Raw genomic sequence first — 20,683 nt, forward strand, 5'->3', positions numbered from 1 at the left:
AAATATGTCATCAAGAGAATAGTTTGGAAATTTAAAAATACAGTCACAAATACCAACATTTTAAGTGCCTTGGAAGTTAGAAATAGACCCACAAGGAGTCCATGGGCCAGGTATGAAAGGCTGTAAGGCAGAAAATATACTGCACATCTAAGGGCATTCACAATCATTAAATTATAGTTTTCCCTCCAAACCAAAGACGCACTAACACCCATTCTTGCCCAGAGCTATATATTTTCAATCTTTGTTAGGGGCAAGATAGAGGATCTTATCTTGGGCAGTGCCAATGTGAATGTGATGGATGAAATGGATTAAGATAACACTAGAGATAGCTTGGAGAAGAGTTTCCTATGTCTGCAAGGGTAAGAGAAATCAAGTAAATTAGGAACTATCGTTACCACTCTTATACAGTGGAGGAAACTGTGAATTGGCATAGTAGAGGTATGTACTTAAACACTATCCTAGTTAATTAGATTCATAGGACTGGGCTTTGAACCCAAGCACTGTGACTCAAAATGTCAACAATATTTTTTAGAGCACAGATTCCAAAGTCAAAATTGGCACTGAAGCGCAAATTGGTGCTGATACAAAAAAGTGTAAAGAAAGATTTTGATTGGCTTTAGTGTTTCTAGTAAACAACAAATTAAATACCATGCAATATAAAGTACAAAACAACGAACACAACTAATGAAGCACATGTTGAGAAATATGGAAGTTGTGTGTGAAGACTATGGAGATAGCTGAACACAATTATGTTTTTGAAGAGTATTTTTTAAAATTGTTAAGACTCACTCAGCAATTACCAGTGCCATGAATCACTTTCAGACATTTTGCATGAGTTAATTTATTTAATCCGTACTGGGTATGTAAGAGCTGATTGAACTGAGGAAAATAGGTAAAGAACATAGAGAATCATGAATGGCAAGAGTGTAAAACAAAGCTTTAAAACAAGGCAGTGTGGCTCCACAGTCCACATATTCAAAAACCACAAAGACACTGGGAAAAGCAAGTGACTGTTAAGTAGAATTTAATGCAAACTTTTGCCAAGAAGAGCCTGAATCAAGCCAAAACTACATTACATTAATGTTTAGTATTTCATTAAATTATTTAGTAATTATTTATAACAATTATTTTAAATATTACTTGTTAAATAATAATGCATTCTCAGTAGAAGTTTAAGGAGATTCATAGATCTTGTGCTTTATGCCAAAAAATCCCTACTTTTAGAAGTTTGGTTTTGTTATTTTTTTTCCTTGAAAGAACTGAAATAATATGTACAAAATGTTTGCAATAATGTTATAAGAGGATTCTTCTTAAAAGGAAATACTACAATAATTTCTTCATACTAATATATACTTTTCAACTTTTCAAACATTAAATATTATTTTAATTCCCTAATCATGTTTGCAAGCAAATATGTATTTTGTGGGGGGACAGTTTACCACTCTTTCTCTATACTGTATCATTGAATGGATTGTTAGTAATTTATGTTCATAGTAACCTTTTAAATATACTTAATGAGAGAGTTTGTGAAAATATTTGTGACACATATGTGAGTTTTCATGTGCTACAGAAGTTGAATCTAAATGTTGTTTTTTGAGACAATGTGGGCCACACTGTATTTAGTAAATGCAGCCACACATGCACTGCACATTAGGGAATGGTTATTTAATATTATGTCTCTTCAATAAGTTTTGAGCACAAAACATCCATTAGAAATGTTGCTCTCTCCTTAGCAGTCTCCTCAGGGCTCCTTTCACATCCTTGTTCCTCAAGGTGTATATGAGGGGGTTGAGGGTGGGAGTCACAACAGTATAAAAGAGTGTAAGGAACATGCCCTGGCTGTGGCCAAAGGATCTCTGTGGTTGGATGTATATGACTGAGCTGGTCCCAAAATAAAGGGACACCACTAGTAAGTAGGTGAGAGCCACAGGTCCCTAGAGCCTTGCACCAAGCTTGGGATGACTTAATTTTTATCACAGAATGTGCAATGAATCCACAGGAGACAGATATCGATGCCATGGGAAGGAGGAGGAGAACTAATGTAGCTACAAAAAGCTGGACTTGGTTTGCATGGATGTCAACACATGCCAACTTGATCATGGCAGTCACTTCACACAAGAAGTGGTGGAGGCGACGGTGCCCACATCGAGGAAGCCGCAGGGTGATGGTGCTTTGGATCAGAGTGTTTCCCACTCCACTTAGCCAGGCTATTCCTGCCAGGTTCATGATGGGTGCATGACAGTCGTGTAGTTGAGAGGTCTGCAGACAGCCACATAGTGGTCAGATGCCATGATATTAAGGAGAACACACTCAGTGGAACCTAAGGAGAGGGACACGTGGATGTTATGGTCTTGGCTGTTCCCCAACAGCTGGGGCATGATGCTGGTGGTGAAGGCAAGGTCAAGAAAGGAGAGATTAGTGAGGAAGAAGTACATAGGTGTGTGGAGTTTGGAATCCAGGTGGGAGACCACAATGATGGCTGTGTTGCCCACAAGGGTCAGAAGACAGGATATCAAAACTACCACGAAAAGGATGATTTCCAACTCGGGCTGGTCTGAGAATCCAAGCAAAATAAAACCTCCCTCAGAGGTTTCATTGTTTTCTTCTGTCTTTCAAAGGTAAAAGAGAAAAATAGAAATTCAATCCAGAGAAGTATCATTATTACTATTTATCTACAACATTTGAGATAACATCTTAGGTAAGATTTTTAACCAGTGAAATTACACAAATAAGAAAAGATATAATTATTAAAAGACATTTAGGAATGTCTTTTAATACAAAGGCATTTTTGTGTCATTTTTTGATCACATTAACTATTTGACACCTCCTCTTTTTTTTCATGAACTGTCTCTTCCCCCTAATTGTCAAAAGTTAGTATTAAAGACAGTCTACTTAAGAAAAGCTTCCATGTAGTTGCAGTGACAAAAATCTGACTAACATACCACTCAAACCTGATAATAACAACTTAGAGGAGGAAAAGTTTATTTTGAGCTTATGGCTTCAGAAATTCAGTCCACAGTCAGCCAACTCCATGGTTCTAGGCTTGAGGTGATGTGGAACATCACGGAAGAAAGGCGTGGTGGAGGAAACTTGCTACTTCATGGTGTCTGGGAGAGAGAGAGAGAGAGAGAGAGAGAGAGAGAGAGAGAGAGAGAGAAGGCCAGGGGGACAAGATATAATCCTCAAGAGCACATCAACAGTGACCCACTTCCAGCCATACCCATGTACCTACAGTTACCACCCAGTACAGTGGATCATTCAGTGATTCATTCATAAAATAGATTAGGCTATGTTTCTAATAATCTAATCATTTCACCTCTAAATGTTCCTGCATTACCACAGGAGCTTTTGGAAAACTCCTCATATCCAAACCACAACAGTGGCTATTTAAGTGGGAGGGGAGTAACAGGTGCATGCTGAGACTAATTTTAAGCTATCATTGAATAGATTGTTAGTAATCGTTTTTCATAGTAATAGAAATTGCAATACAAAAAAAAGTGGTGGATAACAGTGAAGAATATGGTTAGGAAAATAACTAGAATGCATTTTGTGTCTTTTTTTGTCTCACAGACAAGGTGAATGATGATGATGTTTTTTACATTTAATTAAGTGATCTGAGTGATATGGGGTTAGACTCAGGTGTCAATATAGAATTAAACTAAATAAGGATACATTTTCTTTAATAACATACATAGGAGTGCTTACATAAAATCTTTTGCCTCTTAAAAATGATGAAGAAATAGGTCATATATACATATGAAAAACTTTAGACTCATCTTAAATTTGAACTCTTTCAGAATGTAATGTTCTCTTAAATATGCGTTTATTCATAAGCATAAATCCAGGCATTACCAGTTTTCTAGTATTTTAAAATCACATAATTTGATAGAAGCAACTTTAGAGATAAAATTTTAGTTTATTTCCTTTTTAAGATTTTTTTAGAGAGAGAGAGAGAGGAGAGAGAGAGAGAGAGAGAGAGAGAGAGAGAGAGTTTTTTAATATTTATTTTTCAGTTTTTGGTGGACACAACATCTTTATTTTATGTGGTGCTGGGGCTCGAACCCAGTGCCCCGCGCATGCCAGGCAAGCGCGCTACCACTTGAGCCAGATCCCAGTCCTCTTCAGTGGATTTTATCCTCCACGTATTCCTAACAATGCAGTCATAGGATAAGCTCCAAAGGTGTGAGCACATAGAGGACAGTAGCTATGGAGAGCTCATATTTCAAGAAGGTTGTTTCCAAACAAGCAATTTTAATCAGTGCAGGCTCCTCGCACATAAAATCATCCACCCTGTGGTGGCTGCAGAGAAGCTGTTGGAAAAAAAAGGTGGTCTGAACTGTGGACTCCACAAAAGCACTTGTCCAAGACACAACTACTAGTTACTGGAGAAGCTTTGGGTACATGATAATATCATAACTGAGAGATCTACAGATAGCATTGAAATGGTCATAGGCCATAGCAGTCAGGAGGACACACTCTGGGGAACCCAATCCCAGAGCAATGTGTAACTGATGGTTTTCTCAGGGCTTTTGAGATTCCAAAGCATTTGTGGTACAATACTGGTCATAAAACAGAGGTTCAGGAAGGAGAGATTGGAGAGAAAGTAATACATGGGTGTGTGGAGTTTGAGGTTCAAGTGTGAAACAAGTATTATTGCTGTGTTCCCCAGCAGTGTCAAAATGTAGATAACAGAGGTGACAAGAAGAAGAACCATCTCCAGTTGGGGTTGGTCAGAAAATCCCAGTAAGATAAAATATGCAGGGTTGCTAAAATTGATTCCTTTCATTGTTCCCAATTGTGAGTTATCTTTCTCAATAATTTCTATTTTATTCCTGTGGGAATAAAAGCCCTATACTGTAATCAATAAAAAAAAATAATGAACAAAAACTTGAGCATTTCATTACTGGAATTATATACAAAGAAACAATATACACATATAAAATAATGTAATAATAAACTGTTTTGTTACATAGAATAGGAGACAAATGCATATCATGAACATCCCAAATACAAACATAAAATAGACATTAGAGTCATATAGCAAAACAGGGTTAAGATATATACTGAACTACCTAAAAATGAAATGCATATGCCATCAATGAGCAAACTGCAAAAAACAGAGCAAGTTGAAAATAAAATGATTTCTATATGCATAGATACATAATAGTTACACAACAGATATAATAGATACATAAACTAAAAAAAATACATAGAGTAATTAGAGTTTGCGATACAGTAAGAATAATTATAATATGAAATAGGAGCTATTAGATACGTCTATCATTAATATTCATTACTTTTCTAAGAAGCAATCAATTACTGAAGGTACAATCAACAATTCAAATTAAGAAAAGTCTTCTGTGATCTCTCTATTGGAGGTATTGTTCTGCTTTATAAATATTTCTCTCTAGAAAAATCTAATTCATTTTAAAATCTAACTCAAGGCCACACACTTTAAGATGTTTTAATTGTAAGATACACAAAGTAGAGAGAACTAATATAATCCATTGGCCTTTTATAAAATAAATTATATATCCTGTATAAGTATAGTTCAAACTACTAACTTGCAAAGTTAAGAGGTATAGTTATGAAAATTCAAACTTCTGATTGGTCAATTTTGGGGTTCCCAAAGAACACCCTGCAGCATATTGATTAACTATGATATTATAAATATTCCTTTATAAAAGCCTTTCTAATGAAAATTTCTGATTAGGTCTCAAACAGCCTAACTAGAAAACAAATAAATCTATAAATCTTAGATTGTTATGTTCAGATTCAGATAATTATATAGCCCATTAGGAAAATATGAGCCTAATTTTCTTTGGCATCTGCATGAGCTCTCTCTCTCGTCCAGCAAGTAGGACCATGGAACAGGGTAGAGGAGAGTGTGGCTGTGGAGTTGCTAAATCAAGACCTCTGGAGACCAAGCAGAAATCAGGTCTGATTTTATTGTTCAGTTACCATGTATATATACTCAGGCAGTAGCTAAGCAGATTACAAGAAGCCACCAATACAATTTCTGGCCAACTGTTCCAGCAGTGACTAATCAAGGAACGGGCCATGGAGCAAGCACAGGGACTACAACATGTGACCCCATGCCCAGGGCTGTGCCTACAGGGTAAGTAGTTTGACACTCACACACCTAGCACAGGGGAGTCATTTGCCACTCACATGCCCTTAACCTATGCCACTGCCATGTATGCAGTATTCCATGCACTTGTCCCCACATCTCACTGTGCTGCAAGGATTTCTGCCAGGATTGCTGTTTTTCATTCGGTGGCCTTTACATGGTTGCATAAGTGTCTCACAACATAAGAAAAAATCATTGCTATTATAAACAGTAAGGCCAGGGTAATAGCATTATAAGGATTAGGTAATTTGGCTATCATGTTTTTCCAATGTTCAGTCCATCCCAGGAAAAAAATAAGAGGTTGTCAATACAGACACCTTTATCTCATTGATTTTGAAAATTGCCTTAGTAAGGTTATGCATAATCATAACATAGTAAGAATCCCAAGTTCCCTTAAAATACTGAGAAAAATTAGAAAAGTGTAAGGTTACATTTTCAGATACAGCATATTGGGTGATACAAATACTATGAAATTCAGGGTCTCAAGTGAGCCTGTGCAACATAAACAGAATATCTAGTTGTTCCTGGTGGAGGTCTAGTTCTTGCTGAATGACTTAAATAGCAGCTAAGGACAGTTTATTAAGTCATTTTGAATGACAAAGGCTTCTGTCATGGCAGTAGACAACAGTCTGAGTAGTCTGGATACTCTGAGTGAGCAAAGCAGCTGCAGTGGCTATGGAGGTGATGGCGGCTACCAAGGCAATGATTACAGTTAGAACAAAATAAGGAGGGTGAGGGGTGGTTGAAGTGAGGATACCATGAAAATAGAAGGAAGATCTGTGGAGTAGGGAAGGGCAAAATTAATATTATCAAATGGTTATACTACTGCTATCGTTACACAGAATCAATGCAATCCCCATCAAAATACCAAAGACATTTGTCTGAGTAGTTTGAAAACAGTAATTGGATGAGAATTCTGAAAAGTATATTTACATATATGTTAAAAGTCATGTGAAATTAAATCATAATGCCAGGTGTGGTGGTACATGCCTGTAATCCCAGCTGCTCAGAAGGTAGAGGCAGGAGGATCACAAGTTCAAAGCCAGCCTCAGTAATTTAGCAAGGCCCTAAAAACTCAGCAAGACTCTGTCTCTATATAAAATATAAACAAGTGGTGGACTTGAAGATTGCAGGCCAGAGGGAGGCAGCATTCTGTGTTTCTCTGTGATCCAGATCTCACCTAATCGGAATACTGCATCTTGGAAAGTGTTAGAGGATCCCTATACAACTGCTTTCTGCAGAAATCACCAGCACTGAGACCACATGCAGGGCTCTGAGCCTTAGCATTGATCAGGACTCTGGAATCCTGGCCCACAACACCCAAAGTCTGAAGTTGTATCCAAGCAGAGCTCGAGAGCATCTTACCAGAATCATCTATCAGCACCTCTGCAGAACTCCCAGACTTAACTCCACTCCTACTCAAGTCACTCAGCTACTACCTACCCATAGCACAACGTCATCACCCAGTTCCCCTCATGTCACCAGACACACTGGTGCTGGAAGCAGACTGCCTGCATCATGACTCACCTTCCTCATCATACTTGGTGGGGGCAGCTTCCAGATTGGATCTCCAGCTGGCCAGGTACCAGGTTTTCAACTCCACCCTCTTCACAGCAGCGGTAACCCAACACAGCAACTGCCCAACACAAAACAACTCTCACTTGGACAGGTATGCAGTGTGACCAGGGGAACACCCAAGGGAACCCCAGTGTAAGAGGTTCCTCAATTGAGAACTGCTAAGGGAGAGGGGCTAAAGTTTGGAGCCTAACAGAGAGACAAGGAACTGGGAAATCTCCAGACAAGATAGGGAGATATTACTGGGTGCTCAACTCATACGAGCAGTCCCAGAAAGAGAACCATGAGTTACATTCTCCCTGTAGGGACTGGTGGGTACCACTCCCTGCTTCCAGGTGTCCTGCACCAGGACTAGCCTTCCCTCCCTGGATACCTCCACCATAAATAGGGCAAAGACACCAGCTTACAACACACAACCCCACCTGTTAGATGAGAAGAGAAGCAGAAAAGATACTGTTCTCTAAAACTAGCAACAATCTTGGTTTCTAACTTCTAGTATTTTTTTTTTCTCTTTCTCTTCTAGTGTTCTATCCTCCAGCCCTCACAACCCCAACATATGTGAAACCAAAAACTTTGCATGAAATAGGATTTTGAAGACTGAGTCATCTAAATCATTATAATATAGAGGTTTTGTATATGCCCCCTTTTCACTTTTTTTCTTTCATTTTTCTTTCCACGTCCAAATTTACTATTTTAACATCCTATATTTTTCTAAATACATATGTGTGTTTGTTTTATGTACTCTACTATCTTCCCATGTACTTGTCTACCCTAAATTACATCTTGTCTATTCTCTTGCTATTAACCCTCTTCATTAGATTTCTCTTTCACACTTCCTCAGATATTTTAACTCTATATCCTCACATCCTACCTCCTCAGCATATCATCCTACACCCCAACCTGTTCATTTTCCACCATCAGAAACCTTTTTGTAAACCATTTTACAAAACTACTGATTATATTTTAGAAAATAATTGAATACAACATTTCTGTACATTGAGGCTAAGCTGTAATCATCTTAATAACAACAAATTGTTCATAAGGTGGTATATTGTTTATATTGGGATCTGTTAACATTGTTCTTCCCACAAAGGAGAGGTCTTGGAACTCTACAAGAGCACTACAAACCTATAAGGTAAAAACAATAACATCCAAGACCCACAGAGCTGAAAAGGAAGACACATGAGCAACATGAAAAGACAAGGAAAGAAAGTGCCCCCAAACAAATCAAGACACCACAGTATTAGAATCATTGCCAGCCACAACAGAAGAAATTACAGAGAAGATGTTTAGGATGTACATGCTTAAAATGTTCTGTGAACTGAAGGAACATATAAGAGAGCAAATAAAGGCAATGAAAGCTCACTTCAACAAGGAGCTACATAAACAAATACAGGAAGCAAAAGAGCACCTCAATGGGAACATAGAAGTTATAAAACAAACAAACAAATACACACACCAAACAGAAATCCTTGAAATGAAAGAAACAATAAATCAAATTAAAACTGAAATGAAAGCATCACCAACAGAGTAGACCACTTGGAATATAGGACATCAGACAATAAAGACAAAATGCATAATCTTGAAAAGAAAATAGGTCACACATGATAATGGTAAGAAACCATGAGAAGAACATTCAAGAAATACAGAATAGCATAAAAAGATAAAATTTAAGAGTTATTGGGATAGAGGAAGGCATAAAAGACCAAAGGAATGAACAATATATTCAATGAAATAATATCAGAAAACTTTTCAATCATGTAGAATGAATTGTAAATACAAATTCAAGAAACCTACAGGATGCTGGATGTACAAAATCACAACAGATCCACACCAAGTTACATTATAATAAAAATGCCCAACATATAGAATAAAAAGAGAATTTTAAAAGCCATGAGAAAATGAATCAAATGACATATAGGGAAAAACCAACTAGGATAACAGCAGATTTTTCATCACAGACTCTAAAAGCTGGAAGATCCTGGAAAAACATATATGAAGCTGTGAACGAAAATAAGTGCCAACCAAGAATCTTGTATTCAGCAAAATTAGGCTTTAGATTTGAAGATGAAATAAAAAAACTTCCATTAAAAACAAAAGATAAAAGAATTTATAGCTAGAAAACTAGCACTACAAAACATCCTTGGACAAATATTCTATGAAGAGAAAACAAAAAACAACAATGAAAATCAGCAGAAGGAGGTAGTTCCCTAAAGGAAAAACTAATCAAAGAAGAAAACCAATCATGTTAAATAACAAAAATAGACAATTAGGGCTGGGAATACAAACCATGCCTCAATAGTAACCCTGAATGCTAATGGCTTAAACTCACCAATCAAAATACATAGGCTATCAGATTGGATTTTTTAAAAAAAGATCCAACAATATGCTGCCTATGGGAGACTCATCTGATAGGAAAAGACATACACAGATTGAATGTGAAAGGTTGGGAAAAATCATACAAATCTGAGGTACTGAGGAAGCAAGCAGAGGTTTTCATCCTTGTATTAAATAAAGAAGACTTCAATCCAAAGTTATTCAAAAGGGATAAAGATGGACATTATATACTGCTCAAGGGAACCATACACCAACAAGACATAACAATCATAAATATATATTCCCCAAACAATGGTGCAGCTATGTTCATCAAACAAACTCCTCTCAAGTTCAAGAGTAAAATTGATCACAACACAATCATCTTGGGTGAGTTTATAACACCTCACTCACCAATGGATAGATCTTTGAAACAAAAGTTGAATAAAGAAATTATAGAACAAAATAATACAATCAATAATTTAGACTTTAACTGACATATATAAAATATTTCAACCTGCATTAAGCAGTTACAATTTCTTCTCAGCAACACATGGATCCTTCTCTAAAATAGATCATATACTATTCCACAAAGCAACTCATAACAAATACAAAATAGTAGAAATACTACCATGCATTTTATCAGGTCATAATGGAATGAAATTGGAAATCAATGACAAAATAAAAAATAAAAATTACTCCAACACCTTGAGACTAAACAATATTCTACTGAATAATGGGTTGCAGAAGACATCAAAGAGGAAATTAAGAAATTCTTAGAGGTAAATGAGAACATAGACACAACATATCAAAAACTCTGTAACACTATAAAAGCAGTTCTAAGAGCAAAGTTCATTGCATGGATATCATTTCTTAAAAGAAGAAAAAGTTAACAAATAAATTACCTCACTTTACATCTCAAAGCCCTAGAAAAAGAAGAAAAAATCAGCAGCATAAGCAGTAGAAGGCAAGAAATATTTAAAATAGAATTGAAATCAATGAAATAAAAAATCAAAACAAAGAAACCATTGAAAAAATTGACAGAACAAAAAGTTGGTTCTTTTTAAAAAATAAATAAAACTGATAGACTCTTAACTATGCTAACAAAGAGAAAGACAGAACTCAAATTACCAGCATAAGTGATGAAAAAGGTAACATCACAATAGACACTACAGAAATATAAAGGATAATTATAAATTATTTTGAAAACTTACACTCCATTAAAGTAGAAAATATTGAAGCCCCCAGCAAATTTCTTAAGTCATACAACTTCCGCAGATTGAATCAGGATGATAGACACAATTTAAACAGACCAATATCAAGTGATGAAATACTGATGCTATCAGAAGGCTATCAACCAAGAAAAGCCAAGGAAAGGACAGATACACAGCCGAGTTCTACAAGATCATTAAAGAAGAACTAATACCAATACTTTTCAATTTATTTCAGGAAATAGAAAAAAGAGGCAGCCCTATCTCTCTTCATGCACAAACTCACCTTGGAATTAAACCAGAGACTCTGCATTAATACAAGAAAAAGTAGGCCCTAATCTTCATCATGTGGGATTAGGCCCCAACTTCCTTAATAAGACTCCTATAGTGCAATATTTAAAACCAAGAATCAATAAATGTAATGGAGTCAAACTAAAAAGTTTCTTCTCAGCAAAAGAAACACTCTTTGAGGTAAGTAGAGAGCCTACATCTTGGGAGCAAATTTTTACCCCTCATACATCAGATAGAGCACTAATCTTTAGGGTATATAAAGAACTCAAAAATCTAAGCACCAAAAAAAAAAAAAAATAACCCAATCAATAAATGGATCAAGAGCATGATCAGAAACTTTTCAGAAGAGAATATACATTCAATCAACAAATATATGAAAAAATGTTCATCATCTCTAGCAATTAGAGAAATGCAAATCAAAACTACTCTAAGATACCATCTCCCTCCATTCATAATGGCAGCTATTATGTAGACAAACAACAATACGTGTTGGCGAGGATGTGGGGAAAATGGCACACTCATACATTGCTGGTGGAACTTCAAATTGGCGCAGCCAACATGGAAAGCAATATGAAGATTCCTTGGAAAACTGGGAATGGAACCACTATTTAACTCAGCTATCCATCTCTTTGGTGTGTACCCAAAGGACTTAAAAACAGCATACTACAGGGACACAGCCACATTCATATTTATAGCAGCACAATTCACAATAGCTAAACTGTGGAGCCAACCTAGATGCTCTTTAGTAGATGAATGTATTAAAAAAGTGTGGCATATATACACAATGGAATATTACTCAGCAATAAAAGAGAATAAAATCATGGCATTTGCTGGTAAATGGATGGTGTTGGAGAAGATAATGCTAATTGAAGTTAGCCAATCCCAAAAAAACAAATGCCGAATGTTTTCTCTGATATAATGTGAGTGACTCATAGTGGGGTAGGGAGAGGGAATATGGGAGGAAGAGATGAACTCTACATAGGGCAGAAGGGTGGGAGGGGAAGGGAGGAGGCAGGGGTTTGGCAATGATGGTGGAATATGATGGACATCATTATCCAAAGTACATGAATAAAGACATGAATTGTTGTGAACATACTTTATATACAGAGATATGAAAAATTGTGTTCTATATGTGTAATAAGAATTGTGATGCATTCTGCTGCCATGTATTTAAAAATTAAAAGCAATCAAAAATACATAAATAAATAAATAGATTTAAATAAATAAATAAATAAACAGCAGCAAAAACAAACAAACAAACAAACAAAACAATATCCTTAAAAAATACTTGGGAAAACTGAACGAAAGAGATGAAACATCTATACATTGAAAACTACAGAACCCTAAAGACAGAAATCAAAGCAGGTCTCAGAAGATGAAAAAAAAATATACCTTGCTCTTGGATAGGCAGTATTAATATTATCAAAAAGACAATACTACCAAAAGCACTATATAGATTTAAGGCAATTCTGATCAGAATCCCTATGGCATTCCTCATAGAAATAGAAAAAGCAATCATAAAATTCATCTGCAAAAATAAGAGACCCAGAATAACTAAAGCAATTCTTAGCAGGAAGAGTGAAGCAGGTGGCATCAGTATACCAGACATTAAACTATACTACAGAGCAATAGTAACAAAAACAGCATGGTATTGGCACCAAAACATACTAGTAGACTAACAGTACATAATAGAGGACATTGAGACTAACCCATGAACCTACAATTACCATATATTAGACAAAGGAGCCAAAAACATGTATTGGAGTAAAGATAGCCTCTTCAACAAATCATACTGGGAAAACTGGAAATCCATATGCAACAAAATGAAATTAAACCCCTATCTCTCTCCATGAGCAAAACTCAACTCAGAGTGGATGAAGGCCCTAGGAATTAAACCATAGACACTGCATCTAATACAAGAAAAAGTAGGCCCTAATCTTCATCATGTGGGATTAGGCACCAACTTCCTTAATAAGACTCCTATAGCATAAGAATTAAAACCAAGAATCAATAAATGGGATGGATTCAAACTAAAAAGCTTCTTCTCAGCAATAGAAACAATATGTGAGGTGCATAGAGAACCTACATCTTGGAAACAAATGTGTATCCCTCACACATCAGATAGAGCACTAATCTGTAGGGTATATAAAGAACTCAAAAAGCTAAACAACAACAAAAAAAGAAATAATCCAATCAATAAATGGGCCAAGGACATGATCAGAAACTTCTCAGAAGAGGATATACAATCAATCAACAAATATATTAAAAAATGTTCATCATCTTGAGCAAGTAGAGAAATGCAAATCAAAACTATTCTAAGAAACCATCTCCCTCCATTCAGAATGGCAGCTATTATGTAGACAAACAACAATAAGTGTTGGCGAGGATTTGGGGAAAATGGCACACTCATACATTGCTGGTAGAACTTCAAATTGGTACAGCCAATATGGAAAACAGTATGAAGATTCCTTGGAAAACTGGGAATGGAACCACCATTTGACCCAGCTATTCCTCTCCTTGGTGTGTACCAAAAGGACTTAAAAACAGCATACTGCAGGGACACAGCCACATTCCATGTTTATAGCAGCACAATTCACAATAGCTAAATTGTGCAACCAAACTAGATGTCCTTCAATAGATGAATGGATTAAAAAAAGTGACATATATGTGCAATTGAATATTCCTCAGCAATAAGAGAGAATATAATCATGGCATTTGCTGGTAAATAGATGGCATTGGAGAAGATAATGCCAAGTGAAGTTAGCCAATCCCAAGAAAACAAATGGTGATTGTTTTCTCTAATATAAGGAGGCTGACTCATAGTAGGGTAGGGAGGGGGAACATTGGAGGAATAGATAAACTCTAAATAGGGCAGAGGGGTGAGAGAGGAAGAGAGAGGGCAGGGGGTTAGCAATGATAATGGAGAGTGATGGACACCATTATCCAAAGTGCATGTATGAAGATACGATTTTGTGTGAACATAATTTTATACAAACAAAAAATATGAAAAATTGTGGTCTTTATGTTCAAGAAGAATTGTAATGCATTCTGTTATCATTTATTTTTTTAAACAATAAAAGTAAATAAATAAAAATATATAAAAAGTGGCTGTGATTAAGCATCCTTAGGTTTAATCCCTAGTACTCCCCCAAAAAAACTAAATCATAAAATGGCAACAGTAACAAAAATAATATGAAATTTGTATGAATAGATGTAATCATTGGGTATATCTCTGGAAATATATAATGAAAAATTCATAAACTTTGTAAAAAGGTACAGATATCTGAAATAGCAACATGCCATACAAATAGTATTTCAAGTTAGTGAAGAAATATATTGTTTAGTGGATCAAGTAATGATCCACCAAAATAAAGACAATATTAGATATCTGATTTTCCAGAATAACAAATATATATGAAAGAATGAAATAGATAAAGAACTTACTTTAAACTTAGAATATCAATAAATAGGGATAAAATTAAGACAAATAATATTTGCATAAATATTCACATAGAATTGGGATTTGAAAAGTTTCTTGAGGCAGATAACACTTAAGTTGCCTTATTAAATATACAATAAAATGCATATACTTAATTATAAGAAATATTTATTTCAATAATTTATATTGTACAGTAACATTTTATGCAAATCTAATGACTATAAATGTGGAATTTATACAAATAATTTGGTAAACCCTTATAATGGAATGTTAATGAGGCAATGATCTATGGTTAATATTTTCTGACACTGAAAAATATTTATACTTGTTAGTGAAAGTAACTGGCCTACAAAGGAGACATGGCTAATTTACTCAATTATGTAGTTAACTTCTAATAGCAATGATACAGACTTCATTCATAGCACCCATAGCACCCATAGCAATGAACTAAAGAACATATGTATGTAAGAGGTCTGAATATGGATAAGAGAATTTTCCTTTGATATTGTCAGGAAAAACAAAAAAAAATGTTCTGTTGAGAAATACCTTCCTTTATGTGTCTCTCTTGAGAGAGAAAAGTTCTGGACACTAATCAACTCCATGATAATTAGAAATTTAGAAATATAGATCCAGATGGTCTTGAGAGAATCCGTATCCTGTGTATTTTTCATTTATTCTAATCTGAGTTTCTCCAGGGAAAATTACTCAAGCCATATTTACTTTCACCTGGGTATAGGGCAGTTATATTCACTCCAAGAGAGAAACCTTATTATGCTAAGGTCATATCACCAGCAATATTCTCTACATGCCAATAATTGTGAAAGGGAAAGAGAGAGATGACCTAGAGGATGTAAGTAATCCTCTGAATGTCTTGCATTGCCATGTCTTCCCACTCTGAGCTGCCTCCAATCACACTAGTCAGCACCAACTTAGCTACTTCCCTGATTGAGTCACTGTGTCTCTCCCTCTGCATGTTCATTAAAAATAACTGTATTCACACAATAAGAACTATCATAAAAAACCTTGGGGAGAATAAATTTCTTGATCTTTTTGCCAAAAGAAAAAATGGATTTTTCTCTGGACAATTATTTTCCAAATAGTACTTCAGTCCGTTGTTCATATATAAGATTTGAAAAGAGGTTTTTACAATTCTATTTTGGTTTCAACACACAGACACACACACACAAACAAACAAACATTTTTGACCACTCTCCTTTCTAGGTCTTGTTCAGTGACTCCATTCAAGCCTCAAGTCAGACTTGAACTGTGGAGAAAGCAAATTCCTACACATCCCATTTCAGAGTTAGGAGCTGGTTCTCAGGAGATTGGATAGAATAGTTATTCTTCAACATAATCATCTAATCAGAATAAAAAAATAGAATAATTCATGGGTAGAAGTGGAAAGCTCTTCTTGAAAAATTACTTACAATTCCAATGTTTTAACAATATTTTGAGTATTGTAATAGTAAAATGTGAGAGGAATAATTAGATTATTCCTACATATTTAAGATTCTTGTAGACTCATAAGCACATACACAAATGTTATTTACCTAAATAAACTTAAAATTAAATTGCTGTTTTGTGGTAAACATATTACAATGACTACATGTATCAAACATCATGTATATTATGAATATGTTCAATTTATATTTATCAATAGTACTTCAGTATAGCTGTAAAAAAATTCACAGTAAATAGTGTGGGATATGAATTGCACAAACAAAAATGATCTTAATATTATATAATCAGGTTATTAATTCAATTGGTTTTAACAGCACTTTTGAATTCTATTAATTTTAACAGATATGTTACATACTAGATTCTGCATTTAAAATCTTAAAAAAGAAAACAAACTAAAATTTTATCTATAAAGTTGCTTCTAAACCTAATATCCTATCAAATTATGTAATTTTCAAATATAGAAAAGTGGAAATTTCTGATTTATGCTTATGAATAAACATATTTAAGAAAACATTACATTCTGAAAGAATTCAAATTTAAAATGATTCTAAAGTTTTTAAAAGTATATACTTTGTGTTATTTTCTTAAGGAAATGGGAAAAACTTATACTTCTATTAGATCTGAGCATTTGTTTAAACTACTGAATTAGTTACTTTAGTAACTCAAACTAAAAACATACCAGTCTGAGACAAATTACCATTTTATGTTAAGCAGAATTAGGAATATGCAGAATGTGGAACTCTCTATAGCATATTATTCAGGCTTTCTGAGTTGAATTATTATTAGCTATGCATATCTATAATTTAGGTCCAGAATTTAAAGCATTAAGACATTATTCCCCCCGCATTCCAGACACAACTTTACTGTTTGAATACAAATACATCTAAATAAAACAAAAAAATATGATCCTTCATTATTCATAAAAGTAAATGAATCAAGAAGATGCTATCATGAGACAGAAAATTTGGGAGCACAAATGATAACATCATAAAAATAGTAAGTAAAGAGGCAGGGAGGATTGTACTATGATCCAATCTCCTTTTATTTATTAAGCAGAGCAATGCAAAGTGAGTTGAACAAGATATGATTTGCCTTCTCATGATTTAAAAAAAAAACTGCAAGCACCTTGTCTTTAAAGGAATTTGTTATAGATTTCCCCCTTATTTATATCAAAAACATCTCATACCTATCTGTCTCAAAATATGTGTGCACATCTGAGATTTTCTGCTTGTGTGTTTTCATATGTATATATGACCTATTTCTTCATCACTTTTAAGAGGTAAAAGATTTTATGTAAACACTCCTAAGTTTGTTATTAAAGATAATGTAGCTTTATTTAGTTTCCTTCTATATTGACACCTGAATCTAACCCCATATCTCTCACATCAGTTAATTAAATGTAAGAAACATCATCAGAATTCACCTTGTCTGTGAGACAAAAAAAGACACAAAATAGATTCTAGTTATTTCCCCGACCAAATTCTTCACTGTTATCCACTATTTATTTTTTTTTATTGCAATTTCTGTAATTATGAGCAACAATCACCGACAATCCATTCAATGATAGCTTAAAATTAGTCTCAGCATGCACCTGTTACTCCCCTCCCATTTAAATAGCCACTGTTATGGTTTGGATATGAGGAGTTTTCCAAAAGCTCCTGTGGGATTTTATGAATGAATCACTGAATGATCCATTGTACTGGGTGGTAACTGTAGGTATGAGGGGTATGGCTGGAGGTGGGTCACTGTTAATGTGCTCTTGTCCCCCTGGCTCCTCTCTATGTCTCTGCATCCCAGACACCATGAAGTAGCAAGTTTCCTCCACCATGCCATTCTTCCATGATGTTCCACCTCACCTCAAGCCTAGAACCATGGAGTTGGCTGACTGTGGACTGAATTTCTGAAAACATAAGCTCAAAATAAACTTTTTCTCCTCTAAGTTGATATTATCAGGTTTGAGCAGTATGTTCGTCAGATTTTTGTCATTGCAACCAAGTGGAAGCTTTTCTTAAATAGATTGTCTTTAATAATAACTTTTGACAATAAGGGGGAAGAGACGGCTCATGAAAAAAATAGGAGGTATCAAATAGTTAATGTGACCAAAAAATGACACAAAAATGCCTTTGCATTCATGAATATATTTTAATAATTATATCTATTCTTCTTTGTGTAATTTCATGGTTAAAAACCTTACCTAAATTTTATCTCAAATGTTGTAGGTAAATAGTAATAATGATACTTCTCTAAATGGAATTCTATTTTTCGCTTTTACCTTTGAAGACTGATGGAAGAAAACAATGAAACCTCTGAGGGAGGTTTTATTTTGCTTGGATTCTCAGACCAGCCCCAGTTGGAAATCATACTTTTTGTTGTAGTTTTGATATCCTATCTTCTGACCCTTGTGGGCAACACAGCCATCATCCTGGTCTCCTGCCTGGATTCCAAACTCCACACACCTATGTACTTCTTCCTCACTAATCTCTCCTTTCTTGACCTTGCCTTCACCACCAGCATCGTGCCCCAGCTGTTGTGGAACCTGAGGGGACCAGCCAAGACCATCACATCCACCCGCTGTGTCCTACAACTCTATGTGTCCCTCTCCTTAGGTTCCACTGAGTGTGTTCTCCTTACTATCATGGCATTTGACCGCTATGTGGCTGTCTGCAGACCTCTCAACTACACGACTGTCATGCAACCATCATTCTGCAAGGCCCTGGCAGGAATTGCCTGGCTCAGTGGAGTGGGAAACACTCTGATCCAAAGCACCATCACCCTGCGACTTCCTAGATGTGGGCACCGTTGCCTCCACCACTTCTTGTGTGAAGTGACTGCCATGATCAAGTTGGCATGTGTTGACATCCATGCAAAACATGTCCAGCTTTTTGTAGCTACATTAGTTCTCCTCCTCCTTCCCATGGCATTGATAGCTGTCTCCTATGGATTTATCGCACATTCTGTGATAAAAATTAAGTCATCCCAAGCTTGGTGCAAGGCTCTAGGGACCTGTGGCTCTCACCTACTTACTAGTGGTGTCCCTTTATTTTGGGACCAGCTCAGTCATATACATCCAACCACAGAGATCCTTTGGCCACAGCCAGGGCATGTTCCTCACACTCTTTTATACTGTTGTGACTCCCACCCTCAACCCCCTCATATACACCTTGAGGAACAAGGATGTGAAAGGAGCCCTGAAGAGACTGCTGAGGAGAGAATAAAATTTCTAATGGAAAATATAAAGGGCAGTGACTTTCTGTGCTGGAAACTTATTAAAGAGACACGATATTAAATGACTACTCCCTAAAGTGACTGACTGCCTGCCTCTCTAACTGCATTAACATACAGTGTGGCCCACATTGTCTCAAAAAAAAAAAAACATTGAGATTCAATTTCTGTAGCTCATGGAACCTGTGTTTTAAAAATATTTTCACAAACTTCCTTATTAAATGTATTTGAAAGGCTACACATATAGTAAGAATGGAAGATTTTGTAGATTTTCACTGCACATATATACATATATACCTGCATACATAATTAGGGAATTAAAATTATATTTATTGTTTGAAAAATTGAAAAATATATATTAGCATGAAGAAATTATTGTAGTATTTCCTTTGTAGAACAATTCTCTTGTTATATTGTTGCAAGCATTTTGTATATATTATCTCAGCTCTTTCAAGAAAAAAATACAACATCACCAAACTTCAAAAAGTGGATTTTTTTTTTGGCATACTGCACAAAATCTGTGAATCTACTTAAACTACTACTGAGAAAAAATATTTACTTTTAACAAATAATAATTCAAATAATTATAAATAATTACTAAATAAATTAATGAATACTAAACATTCACATAATGGAGTCTCAGCTTGATCCAGGCTCTTGGCAAAATCTTGCATTCAATTCTATGTAACAGTCTCCTGCCTTCCCAGTGTCTTTGTGGGAACCTGTGGGTCTCTGGGGCCACACTTACTTTGTTTGAAGGTTTGTTTTACTCACTTGCTGTTCATGACCCTCTGCTCTTTACCTTACCTGTACATTTCTCAATCACTTCTGACATGGTCAGTGACGATTAAATAAACTTAACTCATGCAAAGTGTCAAAAAGTCATGGCAGTGGTAAATACTGAGTGAATTTAATAATTATTTAAAATATTTTCAAAAATAGAATGATATGGGCTGGGGTTGTGGGTCAGAGGTAGGGTGCTCTCCTAGCACATGTGAGGCATTGGGTTTGATCCTCAGCATCACATAAAAATAAATAAAT

At 35.4% G+C, this 20,683-nt stretch overlaps 2 pseudogenes; one reads left to right on the forward strand and one right to left on the reverse strand.

The window, feature by feature from the left end:
* Nucleotides 1-1,709: 1,709 nt before the first annotated feature.
* On the reverse strand, nt 1,710-7,666 carry LOC139706151 (olfactory receptor 2G6-like; annotated as a pseudogene).
* An 11,038-nt stretch (nt 7,667-18,704) lies between these two features.
* LOC139706257 (olfactory receptor 2G6-like) lies at nt 18,705-19,635 on the forward strand (annotated as a pseudogene).
* Nucleotides 19,636-20,683: the final 1,048 nt, after the last annotated feature.

This window comes from Marmota flaviventris, chromosome 6 (assembly GCF_047511675.1).
Source record: "Marmota flaviventris isolate mMarFla1 chromosome 6, mMarFla1.hap1, whole genome shotgun sequence".
NCBI classification, from domain to species: Eukaryota; Metazoa; Chordata; class Mammalia; order Rodentia; family Sciuridae; genus Marmota; species Marmota flaviventris.